Raw genomic sequence first — 15,763 nt, forward strand, 5'->3', positions numbered from 1 at the left:
GCCAAGATTTTTACAAGTTCTGTTCCCCTTCCCCCAAGGATGTTTGTGGCAAAATTTGGTTACAATCCATGAAGAACTCTATGCCTAGTAGCGATTTAAAGGAAATGTTGACGGACGGACGGACAGACGGACGACGGACACCGCGCCATGACATAAGCTCACCGGCCCTTTGGGCCAGGTGAGCTAAAAAGTAATGAACTTAGAACCATTTAATCATTTATGAGCAGTATTCAATATTAGTTTTTTTTTCATTTACAACTTAATTTTGGCTTTTTTTCCTGCTCTGACAATTAACTGATTATATTCAAATCTTGTTCACCATTTTCAGGAATCGCTCCTTATTATAACTTGACAAAAATTCCGTGCCAGTTAGCAATGGTTGGCAAAATTAACAGCAATAACACTTCTGGAAATCAATTATTGTGTCATTTAGAAAACAAATCAACTTTCGGAGTGTCCTTTAGTCATGGAAACAGGGAATCACGTATGACATGATGTCACATTACACTGACACTATGCAAATTAGCAAACTGGCACAATTGTTTATAAGCTCATCCCAAAAAAACAAAAAATAATGGATTGAAATTATTTGTTTACATTATTTCTGTAGCGCAGCAGACGTCATCGGATTTCGTTAAATGAATGTTTGGTGGTGTTGTACATTCTATTAACAGTTTTGGACATGTCACAGATTTTGTTTGAGTAAGATAAGCACTATCAAATTGAAGTGATAGCATCAGAGCCAGAATGTGGACGCCATCAGAACTTGTTCTGACAATTAAAGCAGGTAAAGTACCAAACACTAGCCAGCAGATTTATGTGACCAAATCGTTGTGATGAAATTGACTTAAAACCTTTATTTAGGCACTGCAAACACTAACTAGTTGAGGCCATGATTATCAACTTCACCCTTCTGACCCTTATTCTTAAGGTCAAGGACATTCTAAAGTTCATTTCCTTTTTCAATCAAAAGACATTTGAATGAAGAAAAAGTGCTGATGTGAGTGGAAGGAATCTATTTTGATCTTGTAGAAAAACTCCTTGCTCTTTTGAAAGGTGCAGCATGAAATTGACACCTACACTTTACATAAACCTATAAAATAATTGTCCTGGCGAAAATGTTGATGATCCATTTAGAATTCACTTTGGGTTGTTGGCCTATATAAAGTGAACCAATATATTTGTCCTGTTTTACTGTGAAAAACTAATAACAACATTATAACTTTGGTTTCTTTATACTGCTACTTAGGTTCATATGTACCTATATAGATCAAATCAACACCAAATGAGCCATATTTTCACTTCATAATTTGAAAGTGTACGCTTTCAAACTACATTTCTGATCCCTCTGGGAGTGACTTCTGAAAGCTGGATATATCGAACACACTGAACAGGACATAATGCAATGAAGGCGAGCGTCTTTACGTCGTAACGCTCTCCGAATACCCAAAATCACAATTTCTAAACAACTATTGCCAGGCATAAGTGTCCAGAATGACACGTTTACATTGTAAAACATGCTCTAATCACGCTCAAAGTATGGACGCAAATAGCACGACATGAAAATTACTAACTCAATGTGTCAAACATGTAATAACATCTGAAAACAAATGTGTTTCTGGGAAAATGACAAAATCACAAAAACGACATTTAAAGCCCCCTTGAGCACACAAAAGGTCCATTCAAGATTTTAATGCACTTCCATGTGAAAAGCTGGGAGGAATGATATCAAAAATGGCCTCAGGAGAGATGGGGTATAATGTACCAATGTGTGGCGTTGGTGAGAAGGGTTATCTAGCGCTGTAGGGTTGTCTCTTGTGTAATTCAGTGCTGGGTTCATTGCTGGTAGAAATTAGCCTAACCTGATAGTGTATAATCCATCACCAAAGATTGAGGCAAGGCTTCACTCACAGTGATTGAATCATACTCATTTACCATATATGGTCGGTTTGTAAACAGAACTGGCAGCACCACCTATCATTTCTGACAGAAAACAAACACATATATACTGAAATAGTCTGGCTCCCTCTGGAGAAATATCTAATATTTGTTCAATAAAATACTGGTTTTCTGCCAGAGGAGTTTTTACACCTTCACAACTGCATCTTCGGCTATATATGCTCTGCTAGTACATTTTAAAGGAAGACATTTGTATTATTGTTTTGCATGTACTTATTCAAGTATAATTTCTTGATTCGTAAAATTACTTTTGGTCATTCAACACTTGATCATTTTAGAAGAGAGAGAAGTAAACATTATCTATAAAGGCCAATTTTTTTAATCTATAAAAATATGCTATTTTGTATTTTTTTTAAGATTTCTTTGTGGGTTTCCTCTCAAACTTATAACCCATTTCGACTCAATTTTCCCATTCAGTATCAGATCTTCCATATTTGTTTTGAACCCTATCACCAATCTTCAGAAGATACTCCTCTTTAGTGTGGTGGAATGGAAGTCACCATGTTATTTTAATTCTATAATTGTTATCAAACACATCAATCCCCTTATTCCCTCTAAACTGCACAAAGACGGGTCAAATTGATATTTCATAGATATGGTCCAAACAGATTGTGCTTATCCTCGGAGATTATTCGCGGCGCTGTTGTTAGAGAACTCTTCAGTGAAGTGCTTGTCCCGATGGTGACACATTTGTGTGATGGCTTTCATCCCATACTCAACTACAACCATCCAGCGCTTTATTTGTACACGCCACACTTTTTTTGTCGCTAACGTTCTTCTGAACACATGAAGGCGATAACATGTGCACAGGCGACTAAGTGGGTTGTGTTGACATTTCTGGGAAACTGTCAGAAGTTTAACTGTTAAATCAGAGAGATTTTAACAGCAATCATTATGAGAAGAAACATTGATGGAGGGAACTTCTACAACACTTGGTTGCTTCAGACCTCTGTATTACATAACAAACTCTTTATGACTTGACGGCAGACCTCTGTATTACATAACAAACTCTTTATGACTTGACGGCATACAACCATTTGTTTGGCTTCAAAAACAACTAATTAATATATGTAATTTTGATTAAAGACATCATTGAAATTATGGTTTCTTAACATGTTTTGACCACCTACAATATCATGCACACACTTGAACCTGTCGGTCAGCATGTGTAATTGTGAGGATCGAATCATACAATTTAAACTGATGTGAACATGCAGCCTTGACCAGCCAAATTAAGGCACCCACGTACCATCCAACCCACTTTTCCAGATCTGTACTCTGGTATCAACAACCCCAGCTCAACCCTAACCAAAATGTATCCAAATTGTATGCTAGGCTAGCTGAAGGTCCTGTTGCCATCATGCTAATTCCTCTCCCAAAACACTAAGGCCATGTGCATTGCCTGTCGAAGACCAATGACCACAGTAGGTGCATTTAGCCTGCCACCATCTCTAGTGTCCAGTAATGGTTATCACCTCTTGTCCATCGTAAATTGTTCTCACACACGAGACTCCCCTCCCCACTCAAATCACAATCCTATGGTCAGTCCAAGGTTTTATTTCCCAAATTTATCACACTATCAGGTTCCACTAAGGTCAGATTCCGGCCACTGAGGTGACCAATAGTGGAGTAATTTCAGCGAAATGTGTCAGATTTCTCAAGAAGGAAAATGGGAAGGTGTTTTGGAGTGAGAAACAAAAGCATTAGTAGATCAAAGCCAATGGAATATTAAGTTTGTTTGTAGATTCTAATCACTAGGGCTTGTGTTGTGGTGTGGGACAGCAGACATTAACAGAATTATGGCATTAATAGTCACATCGAACATGTTGGTAATGGTCAAACCAGCAGAACTGATCAGGTCTATGTGTCCGGAATATCTCCTCTCTATCACGTCCATTAGGTAGTCAGGGTCACAACAAATTTTATGTATCACATTACGGGATTTAGGAATCCTCACAGGAAATTTTTCTAGATTTTTTTTATAGATTTTAACGAGAGAAGTCAGTCATTACCCCACTCGGTAATCATTTTCAATTGAAAAACAGAGATAAAAGAGTGGATACAAGGGACATAACTTTACAAACTGGACAGAATCACTATGGCAGCAGACTTATTACTTTCATTTTAACATCCTAGTATTGCCATATTGGTATAATTGCTGGTTCAGATACTGCAATATTACTTTCTCATTGTAAATCTTGATTTTTTGTAAGAGAAATATCCCCTAAATTTTTTTCACAAGCAAAAAAAAAAAAAACTAGTTGATTCAAGACTTAATACATAGTTCAATTAACACATCTAAATTAATAAAAGATTATTATGCAAATGTTCACAAGTTTCACAGTAAATAAGTTGAAATGAGAACCAATCTTTAGGATCTGTGAGATTCTAAAAATCAAACAGTATTTCAAAACTACAAATTAACACGATTCAATCTAATCATGACAGAAATTCAAATTTTGAAATATCCAAAAAATGATAGGAATGAAAAGATTCCTATTGAAATACAATGTGGGTAAAAACAGTCATAATTTATAGTGAATATTAATATTTCTTGTGTGTGAGAAAATACTCTTGGTATTATAAGACCTAGCTGATCCACCAATAGAATATACATAAAAAGTTCTAAAGCTATGATTTATAATGTGTTATGACAAATCTGTTTCATTGTCACTGATATCAGTTTTATAACACTAACATCGTCCGTGAATCTGTTCCCGAATTAAGTGAATAACAGTAAAATGTGAGAAAGTTATTAACTGATGAGGAGATAACAAGCCTTACCTGAAAAGGTGTTCCCAGGTGTCAATACCTCGTTACAGGTAACTTAACAGCAATCTGGAATTATCAAAGATAATTGTATCAGTATCAGTGGCAAACACAGGATGGGACAGGAACGTCAGAAAAATGAGAAAATTGAGGTTGGTCAAAAAGGGACCTATTTCTAGTTCCCAGACCTCTACAAACATTTACAATGAAGTAACACAATGGCACCCATATAAGCCACTCTTTGTTTGCATCACATATTTATTTTTTAAATTCTGATCCCTTTAAAGACAATAACGGCAATCTGGAAATCCTTTAGCCATCTTGGATTTTCAAACCCCTTGAAAACTTTGTCGACATGACAGTGGCCCCAAGAGTCCCTATATACCAACGTTCACAGAATTCAGCCAATCATCAGAATTGACAACATTAGGATTGAAGGTGGCCTGAGTCACAAAATATAAAAAAAATCTCTCTTGCACATCTTCAATCAGCAATTATCACGTGTAATATTAAGTCAATAGGCATGTTGGTTTACAAGGAAATATCAGGAAAGAAATTATGGATGGACAGACAAATGAACGGATGCAGGGATAGAAATAGTTATCACTAGGGCTGTAGATTCTCTGATACAAAGCCCTAATATAATGTAAACTTACAGAAGCCAATTGACTAGGTTTGATAGAAAGAATTAGATGTGTAGTTACTGTAGAAACAGTTCCTCAAGTTGTCCTAACACTTATGGAGAAGAATTTGACTGTCAACTCATTATAGAGGCTAAAAACATTTGTGTATCCGAAATTCTCTCCAAACACTACTAGTGTCGCTCAGATCCCCCGCAGTGAGTCGTAGGATCACTTTGACACATGATTAATTCACAATCAGACTTCTGTGGGTAATTAATGAAGAAATCCTCGTTAATTATGCATGAGACTGTTCCTTCTGTTTGTACACCTGTTGGACAGGTACGGCAGTCAATAACAAATAGGTACATTATACCCTGTAATTATTTAGGTGAATTCTCTCCATTTATTGAACCAAACACGAAGTCTCTCTTGCTCTTGGACTCAATTTAATAAACTAAAGAAGAAATCTCTCTTGCTCTTGGACTCAACTTAAACTAAAGATGGAATCTCTCTTGCTCTTGGACTCAACTTAATAAACTAAAGATGAAATCTCTCTTGCTCTTGGACTCAAAATAAACTAAAGATGGAATCTCTCTTGCTCTTGGACTCAACTTAAACTAAAGATGGAATCTCTCTTGCTCTTGGACTCAACTTAATAAACTAAAGATGAAATCTCTCTTGCTCTTGGACTCAACTTAAACTAAAGATGGAATCTCTCTTGCTCTTGGACTCAACTTAATAAACTAAAGATGAAATCTCTCTTGCTCTTGGACTCAACTTAATAAACTAAAGATGAAATCTCTCTTGCTCTTGGACTCAACTTAAACTAAAGATGAAATCTCTCTTGCTCTTGGACTCAACTTAAACTAAAGATGGAATTTCTCTTGCTCTTGGACTCAACTTAATAAACTAAAGATGAAATCTCTCTTGCTCTTGGACTCAACTTAAACTTAAGATGGAATCTCTCTTGCTCTTGGACTCAACTTACTAAACAAACATGAACTTTTTCTCATTCCTCTTGCCCTTATTTCCCTGTAATTATTTAGGTGAATTATCTCCATTTATTGAACTAAACATTAAGTCTCTCTTGCTCTTGGACTCAATTTAATAAACTAAAGAAGAAATCTCTCTTGCTCTTGGACTCAAAATAAACTAAAGATGGAATCTCTCTTGCTCTTGGACTCAACTTAATAAACTAAAGATGGAATCTCTCTTGCTCTTGGACTCAACTTAAATGAAATTCCTTGCTCTTGACTCAAAAAACTAAAGATGAAATCTCTCTTGCTCTTGGACTCAACTAAACTCGATGAAACTTACTAACTAAACAAACATGAACTTTTTCTCATTCCTCTTGCCCTTATTTCCCTGTAATTATTTAGGTGCATTCTCTCCATTTATTGAACCAAACATGAAATCTCTCTCTTGCTCTTGGACTCAACTTAATAAACTAAAAATGAATTTCTCTTGTTCTTGAATTCCACTTAATTAAACAATACATTAGCTCTCTCTCATTCCTCTTGCCCTTATTTTAAACAGAAGGTCTCTATTTCCCTTGGGTTCAACTTTAAGCTTTCCAAAATAGAAGAACCTTTTGTTAAGGGATGCTTGCATGCTGAACATATTTTACAAAACATATCTATGGGCATTCCTCTCCACAAATTATGTTGTTTCTAGATGTATATGTGTGCTATATAATTGTAAGAAATAATTCATCACTTTTAATGCAAGTTATTTTTTTCATGTTGAGGAATGCAAAAATTTACCCTTGGATTTTCATATGTTTTGGAGAAATAACCTTGTGAAATCCAATAACCGCTAGCGTAGAGATGTAAAATGAAATGTTAGAAGTTAACTCGGTATAAAACCACTTCATCAAACAATAAGCACTGCCTTGAAATGGGAGCGAACAATAAATTCAAATCAAACATTGTAACCAGATCGATTAAGCGCGGGTATAAATTGTGACTTAACTATCGGTAAAGGTACATATAATCACTGATTACCACGGAACCTCATCGTCTAACGCCAATTTCTTATCTCACTCACTCAACGTAGCGCCATATCATTGATTCTACGATCACACATTTCAATTTTCTAACTGCTCTACATTGTCATTAGCAAGGCAGAAAGCTCTCGTTCCCTTCTTTTCTTTTTTATCTTATTATATTTCATTCCTGACATTTTCTCTCTATGAAACAGATTTTGCACTTGGTTTAAAATGCCAGTCAGCTAGCCAGCTATAATCTTTCTCCTAATACGCCTGTAGTATAATGTGTTACTAGAAAAATGTTTCCTTGGTAAGAAAGTAGTCACACAAATAATAACTTAGTGAAATGGGAGAGTTTGATATTGGGCTTGAAATAATCTGCATGAGCTTTTATCTTCATTGAACGCATGAAAATTTACAGTCCAGATAACTCCCAATCCAGATAATTGGAAGTAGCCTTTGTTTTCTATAAAGTCATGATGACTGTTGCAGCTCTTTCTCATTGTAGAATTTGTAGGCCTTCAGAAGTCAAAATACAATTTTAATTTGAAGGCCTCAGAAATCTAAACACTATAATAATTTGTAGGCCTTCAGAAATCTAAACCCTATTATAATTTGTAGGCCTTCAAAAGTCTAAACCCTATTATAATTTGTAGGCCTTCAGATGTCTAAACCCTATTATAATTTGTAGGCCTTCAGATGTCTAAACCCTATTATAATTTGTAGGCCTTCAGATGTCTAAACCCTATTATAATTTGTAGGCCTTCAGATGTCTAAACCCTATTATAATTTGTAGGCCTTCAGATGTCTAAACACTATTATAATTTGTGGACCTTCAGAAGTCTAAACCCTATTATAATTTGTAGGCCTTCAGATGTCTAAACCCTATTATAATTTGTAGGACCTTCAGAAGTCTTAACACTATTATAATTTGTAGGCCTTCAGAAGTCTAAACCCTATTATAATTTGTAGGCCTTCAGATGTCTAAACCCTATTATAATTTGTAGGCCTTCAGATGTCTAAACCCTATTATAATTTGTAGGCCTTCAGAAGTCTAAACCCTATTATAATTTGTAGGCCTTCAGAAGTCTAAACCCTATTATAATTTGTAGACCTTCAGAAGTCTAAACCCTATTATAATTTGTAGGCCTTCAGATGTCTAAACCCTATTATAATTTGTAGGCCTTCAGATGTCTAAACCCTATTATAATTTGTAGGCCTTCAGATGTCTAAACCCTATTATAATTTGTAGGCCTCCAGAAGTCTAAACCCTATTATAATTTGTAGGCCTTCAGATGTCTAAACCCTATTATAATTTGTAGGCCTTCAGAAGTCTAAACCCTATTATAATTTGTAGACCTTCAGAAGTCTAAACCCTATTATAATTTGTAGGCCTTCAGATGTCTAAACCCTATTATAATTTGTAGGCCTTCAGATGTCTAAACCCTATTATAATTTGTAGGCCTTCAGATGTCTAAACCCTATTATAATTTGTAGGCCTTCAGAAGTCTAAACCCTATTATAATTTGTAGGCCTTCAGAAGTCTTAACACTATAATAATTTGTAGGCCTTCAGAAGTCTAAACCCTATTATAATTTGTAGGCCTTCAGAAGTCTAAACCCTATTATAATTTGTAGGCCTTCAGATGTCTAAACCCTATTATAATTTGTAGGCCTTCAGAAGTCTAAACCCTATTATAATTTGTAGGCCTTCAGAAGTCTAAACCCTATTATAATTTGTAGGCCTTCAGAAGTCTAAACCCTATTATAATTTGTAGGCCTTCAGAAGTCTAAACCCTATTATAATTTGTAGGCCTTCAGAAGTCTAAACCCTATTATAATTTGTAGGCCTTCAGATGTCTAAACCCTATTATAATTTGTAGGCCTTCAGAAGTCTAAACCCTATTATAATTTGTGGGCCTTCAGAAGTCTAAACAATACTATAATGTGTAGGCCTTCAAAAGTCTAAATACTATTATAATTTTGGGCCTTCAGAAGTCTAAACACTGTTATGAAAACATTAGTTTTTATCCTGCAACTGCCGCACACTCTGACGGATAAACTTTATCCTCCAATATAATGTGAATTTGTTCCACATCTGATGGAACTTTTCAAACTTGAACCAGAACTTTAACCTTCTGGTGAATGAAACGTCATACAATCCGGCTAAAAAGTGACGTCACATTCACCTAAATCAGAATGAAAACATTTTTATGATATCCCAAACCTCATATGGCGATGTCTTCTTTTTCTTGGCTTATGACAAAGCGATGGATTGTAAGGTAATCTTTTTGATGGATAATTATTGTTTTTTTAGTATTTTCATATTGTTTCCTTGATATTACACACTGAATAGAATTACTGGTACTGTTTGTGAATGCCCTTATATATTTCCTACGGTAGTAAACATAAGTCTATGCTCATTCGGTTTAGTGAATGAATCTTTTCTTCTGCATCAAGCAAGCATCTCGCTTCGAGCGAAATCAAGTAAATAACTGGCAATTTGCTTTAGTTTTGAATGCCATAATGGTTGCAGGATAAACAGAATACACGGTTAGTATTTTACAACACAAGGTTTATTTTGGTGCTCGACAAGGAAAGCCTGGATGACTCGGCAAAGCCTCATCATCTCGGTTTTCCTAAGTCTTGCACCAAAATAAACCTTGTATTGTAAGATACTAACCATGTATTCTCTATATAGCCTCATCATCTCGGTTTTCCTAAGTCTTGCACCAAAATAAACCTTGTATTGTAAGATACTAACCATGTATTCTCTATATAACATTGACTTTAAATTGTTTTATCATTATCTTGCCTGATTAAATACCTGCTCAATTTTTACAATTTTAGTAGATAATGTTACATTATATCAGATGGACCATGCAGGCAGTTGTATCTCCACTCTCTGGGCTCCAGAAAAACCCTGTATCACCATGTTAAAATCAAATCCAGACAAATCATTGCTGTAGCAAATATGTTTACATCTCATTTAACTGTAGAATTAGAATAAATATGGCTCCCTTGGCTTTATATGTTAATCTGGTTAGAGACAAATTGTCTCTGATGTATACAAACATCGGTCATCAGAGACATAAATACAGCCTGTCCAGCGGTAATTGACCATAGAGCCTTGACCACCACCACAACCTATTTTACCTATTACACTAAACTAACTAGCACAAATCAGCTGCCATACTAATGCTATCATACAATTAGAACCAAATCCGATTAAATCATTCACAAATTGTTTCAGCCAATGAAATCAGGGAGAAAATTGTTTTGTCCAATGAAATCACAGTGATTTCCTAATAAAATTCCCATCCAAATCTTCATCCACCAAAAGAAATAATTTCTGATGGTAAAAAGCCTTGGAGGAAATGGCTTTGGACAGCGAGTATAGCAAAAGAAACAGAGTAATTGAATCTACATGACAACGACTCGTCCACTGAGCCCTCTAATCGCGTTGGTTCAGGACGACTTCTCTGTTATTTATCTAATTGACTATTATAGCTTATCTGTCTTCAGACAAACAGCTAAATATAAGTAAGCTTGAGGTTTGTCATTAGAACGACTAAAATAAGATAGGTTTTTTATAAAGATGAAAGCTTTAGAAATGGCCATGGCCTCTTATTAAATGTAATGTTTAAAATCTCCCAAATTAAAACTCCATGGAACTGCATGCATGTAAAAAAAAACATATTCAGATTACCATGCAAGTGTATTGATCACTTCATTGTGTCAGTTTATAATGAAATTAAAAGGAACTTAAAAATCCAATGGAAACTGTATTTTCAATTACTTATAAGAAGCGAATGTTTTTGCTCTGGCAAAAGCAAAAACTTTGAAAATGAAATTAAATGTACAAATTTAGAAAATACACTCTTCTTTCTTAACACATAAACAATTGCATCAAGGCGAGCCCATATATACCACTCATTCGATTTAAGGCAAAAAATTAAAAAATACCCTGTCTTCTGGACTCAGTAACAGGCTCCAAAATACCTAACCAATCAAACTCTATGAGTGTTTTGACCAATCAGAACTCCCGTAAGAAAAGATTTTCCCTGTCAGAGGGGTATGTTATTTGTAATCTGTTGTCAAGCCCACAGTAACAGAAACAGACCAACTTCGTTAAGTTGATCACAATCACTGATTTGTGTCTCTGAAAGTATTCAACCTCTCTGAAAACAAGATAAACGATGACTGAGAGATCTGCACCACCACCATCTACGAGGAACTATCAATTCTCTCCTCTAAATCAATACCAGAAAGCCACACAACATCAGTGGAGAACGGACGCCATATCCTTTTCTGTAAAAGTATAAAGTAATTGAGCAATTATATTTATTTTCATTAACGACCACTCAATGAAGAGACTGGAATCCACCTTTGTTCTTTTTTATTTATTCATCAAAAGGTTTTTTGTTGTTGACAAATGGTCTAAGAAAATCCATTAGGTAAGAAACGCCTGAAAACAACCATAAAAATCTATCCTCCTACACAAGGGATTGTCTGCAGGTCTGTGCAGCTTGTGTTTGTCAATGAAGCCATATTACACACCCGTTAGTGCTGGGAAGGTTTTCTCTTGGAGCACAGACAGCTAATGCTTACAGACAACTCAGTAACTTAGCCACCAGCTACTACCAGGGGACTTTAATGTCTTAGATCAAATATAAAGACAATTAAATCTATAAATACATTGTATTCCACGGGCTTTTGAGAAATGTGTTTAATTCAATTCGATTGATGATTCATTTGAATCATTCATTGTCTTATGATAGAATATTATCTTTGTGTCCTTTTGAAGCTTTACAGAAGGATAGGTTAGAAAGCATTCCCAAAAATCAAATTAATGTCAGTATTGAGTGTTTGCATATCATCTTACTATCCTATTTATTTAACAGCAAGGTCAGCATAAACATCACTTTTTTTTAAACTTTAAAACTGAAATAAAGAATATGGAATGAAACCAAGGATACTGCAATTTTTTTTTCAATGTGTCAACTTAAAAATTTGTTTTGAATTGACATTGTTTGAGCTGTGTACTTTCTGTAATCATCTTGAGATCACTTTATATCTCCTGTCTTTTGTGCTTCTGTTTAGTACCATTGCCATTTTTTGTGTTTGGTATGCTGGGGATTAAGTATGATTAAACGACCACCCCAACATTCCAGAAACAAACAAATGTGACAGTAATTAAACGAGGAAAACAACATTCTACCAGGAATTACAAAAAGATCTATTACTTTTGTCAAAAATTAAATCAACCCCAAAACATGTAATAAAAGTGAATTAAATTTTCAGCATTTCGCAAATTTCATTATGAATAATTACATTTGAAGATTTTTAATAGCAACAGAGAAAGATAAAAGTTCACATGAAGTGTCTGCTATATCAAGCCCAGAAAATATTGTTTACTATTGCATAAGCACAATCGGTCGCCAAAATGTCGGTTACTGAAGAAAATTAAACCTTCAACAACCTCTATTGTTTGTGGTTCTGAGGTTTGAACGTCTACAATAGTCTTAGTGCTCCAAGAGGAATTGTACCCCTGTAACAGGAGAGGAGAAAAATGTAGCAGCCAGACCAGGATTCGAACCCTGGACCCTCCGAACACTAACCGAGTGCTCTACTGACTGAGCTATCTGGTCACAGATGATTGACCCAGTCCAATCCCGCTACACTCCTCCCTCTTTCTCGAAGTCTTCGCCCTCTAAGACATTACAAGACCCTTCCAAAACACCACCACCATGGGTTATTTTGTTGAGCGCTAAATTTTTTAACAGGAGAGGAGAAAAATGTGGCGGCCAGACCAGGATTTGAACCCCGGACCCTACAAACACTAGCCGAGTGCTCTACCGACTGAGCTACCTGGTCAACGATGATGGAACCAGTCCAATCCCGCTACTCCGCTATCAAAATGTAAATAACTTAAGGATTTACTGCCAATCAGTCTATAGTCTATATATAAGCTTGTTAATTGATGTATTGGAATGAATGACATGTAGTATATACCCTTCAAATTACTTTGAAATTCTAGAAACTCAAGAGATTTTATATTTATAGCTCTCCTGAGGAATCATGAACACTCAAGGCATTATATTAATAGCTTTCCTGGGGAATCCTGGCCACTAATCAGATTCTATTTATAGTTCTCCTGGGGAATCCCGGATACTGAAGAGATTCTATTTATAGCCCTTTCCATACTTTGTAGTCTTTCTGGATTCCGTAATGGAAGTAGCTATTAGTCTCGCCCCTGGAAGTTTTTGTGAAAATGCCGGACAAAATGTCCAGTTGTTGTGTGCTAATTCATATAATTTTAACATGTTAAGGTTAGTGTAACCAAGCATTATTCATATCATTTTACTAAGAAATGTTTCAAAGCTTGTAATAAGATTTTATTTTGATATTGCAATCTAGAGCGAAGGTACAATAAACTGCCATTTTGTTCATGAGTACAATTTCTGTTTGATTTCTGCTTGTTCCTCTGTCCCTGGTTGAGACACACCAAAGTCTACAAAAGTGGTAGTTTCTGCTCCTGCTTAGCGCTCAGCATACAGGGAGTGGGACGACTGGTTCGCCTGTTGTCAGTATTATGTGACCGGGTGGGGTGTGTTGCTTGGTGTCCTTCGGCGCGCATGCTTCAGTGATATAGCACTATAAAAAAGGCAGTAGTTCCACTATACAAGAAGACACAACAGGAACATACCGCAGTCTCCTGAAACATGCACCTTGCACTTCATACACACTGTATACATGAGAGGCCGTCCTTACATGACCTAGCTATTAATAGGACTTTAGTTAATCAAACAAACAAACAAACTGTCATTTAAACAATATGCATTATAAAAATAAATATTTTAGCACCCATATAGGACTTAAAATACTTTTCGTATATCAATGTATTGAAAATTAGAATGGAAATTCTATTGCGAAAAAAGAACGTCAATATTGAGTGTCGACTAGTCAACAACGAGGAAAAGGAAGGGCAAAATTTTGTCGACAATAGTCGACAACTTGGAGGAGAGATAGTAAAATCCTGTTGACAACGGTACGAAAAGAGTTAAGAAATCCTAGACACTACAGAGATAAAACTATTTCTAGCTCTTCTGAAGATTCCTGGGTACTTTATTCTATTTTTAGCTTTTCCTTGGGAATATACCTGTATCGTGTCATTAGGCCATCACAGTTAAGTGTCCTAACATTCACAACACACGCCCCTGCAGATGACAGAGAACAAAATCATTTATATCTTTTTTTTTATAATCTTAATTGATTCATCAAGTAGTCAGTAGAGGTGATGGTGTGGTGAAGTACATCTAATTAATCCTAATTACACTTAACGATGTCACATAATTCTACTGACAGATGATTCAGAATGTAGAGGCTGAAAAAAAGGAGACAAAACTTCAGATCTGATCTACCTGTAATGAACCACAGGTAATTTAAAACATTAGACTGGTAAAAACACACCTATGTATACAATAATAGATCTCTGTGCCTATACACAGATTTCTGATAAGGAAATCAGATTTCTAAAGACAATAAAACTGTATATCAAAACAACTATTTGTTTTACCCAGAAAAGGAAAATAGCAGATCTTTAGACCATCAACTATAGAAGATTGATACTGACCTAAAAAATCACCAGCCATTGTGACCTAGCCCTGTTCATATACCTAAGTATCAACAACAGATGCTGTTTAATCAATAAGACGTATTGACCAGAGTAAAACTATTCTAGACTTTATCAACTTACAAATAATAAAAAATCACCAATCTTATTAATCTGATTAATCTAGCAAGATAATTAACTTGAGATTTGATCATTACATGATGGTAATAGTTAAAGTGAGCATTGTATATTACTTTAGAGCATTGAGAAGATGATTGCTAATTAATTCATCAAAGACCTCAAGCTAACAATACATAAACATACAGAGGACCCCTCTTTAGTAAATAATATCTATCGAATATAAGTTTTACATCTTAACTTAATGACCAACACTGAAGGTGTGGCTCTGTACATCTGACCCCATTATATCTATTGAACAAGATCATGTTTTATTTTTCCAGTTACTTATATTGTATTATCTCCCTTTACCATAATACTTACTACCTCCCTTTACCATAATACTTACTACCTCCCTTTACCAAAATACTTATTACCTCCCCTTATCAAAATACACATTACCTCCCCTTAACAAAATATACATTATCTCCCCTCAACAAAATACACATTATCTCCCCTCAAAAAAATATGCATTATCTCCCCTTAACAAATATTCATTATCTCCTCTTACAAAATACACATTAATACCCCTTAACAAAATATACATTATCTCCCCTTAACAAAATATGCATTATCTCCCCTTAATAAAATATATATTATCCCCTTCACCAAATACACATTATCTCCCCTTAAC

General features: G+C 35.3%; 1 protein-coding gene across 1 annotated transcript in view; it reads right to left on the reverse strand.

Annotated features, from left to right (window-relative positions):
- LOC138317611 (kin of IRRE-like protein 1) overlaps positions 1-15,763 on the reverse strand; it is a 224,807-nt gene that overhangs the window by 174,609 nt on the left and 34,435 nt on the right. The window contains exon 2 of the mRNA XM_069259394.1: positions 4,744-4,797. The gene's annotated coding sequence lies outside the window, so the exon portion shown is untranslated. The remainder of the gene's footprint in view (positions 1-4,743; positions 4,798-15,763) is intronic.

Source organism: Argopecten irradians, chromosome 3 (assembly GCF_041381155.1).
Source record: "Argopecten irradians isolate NY chromosome 3, Ai_NY, whole genome shotgun sequence".
In the NCBI taxonomy this organism is placed as follows: domain Eukaryota; kingdom Metazoa; phylum Mollusca; class Bivalvia; order Pectinida; family Pectinidae; genus Argopecten; species Argopecten irradians.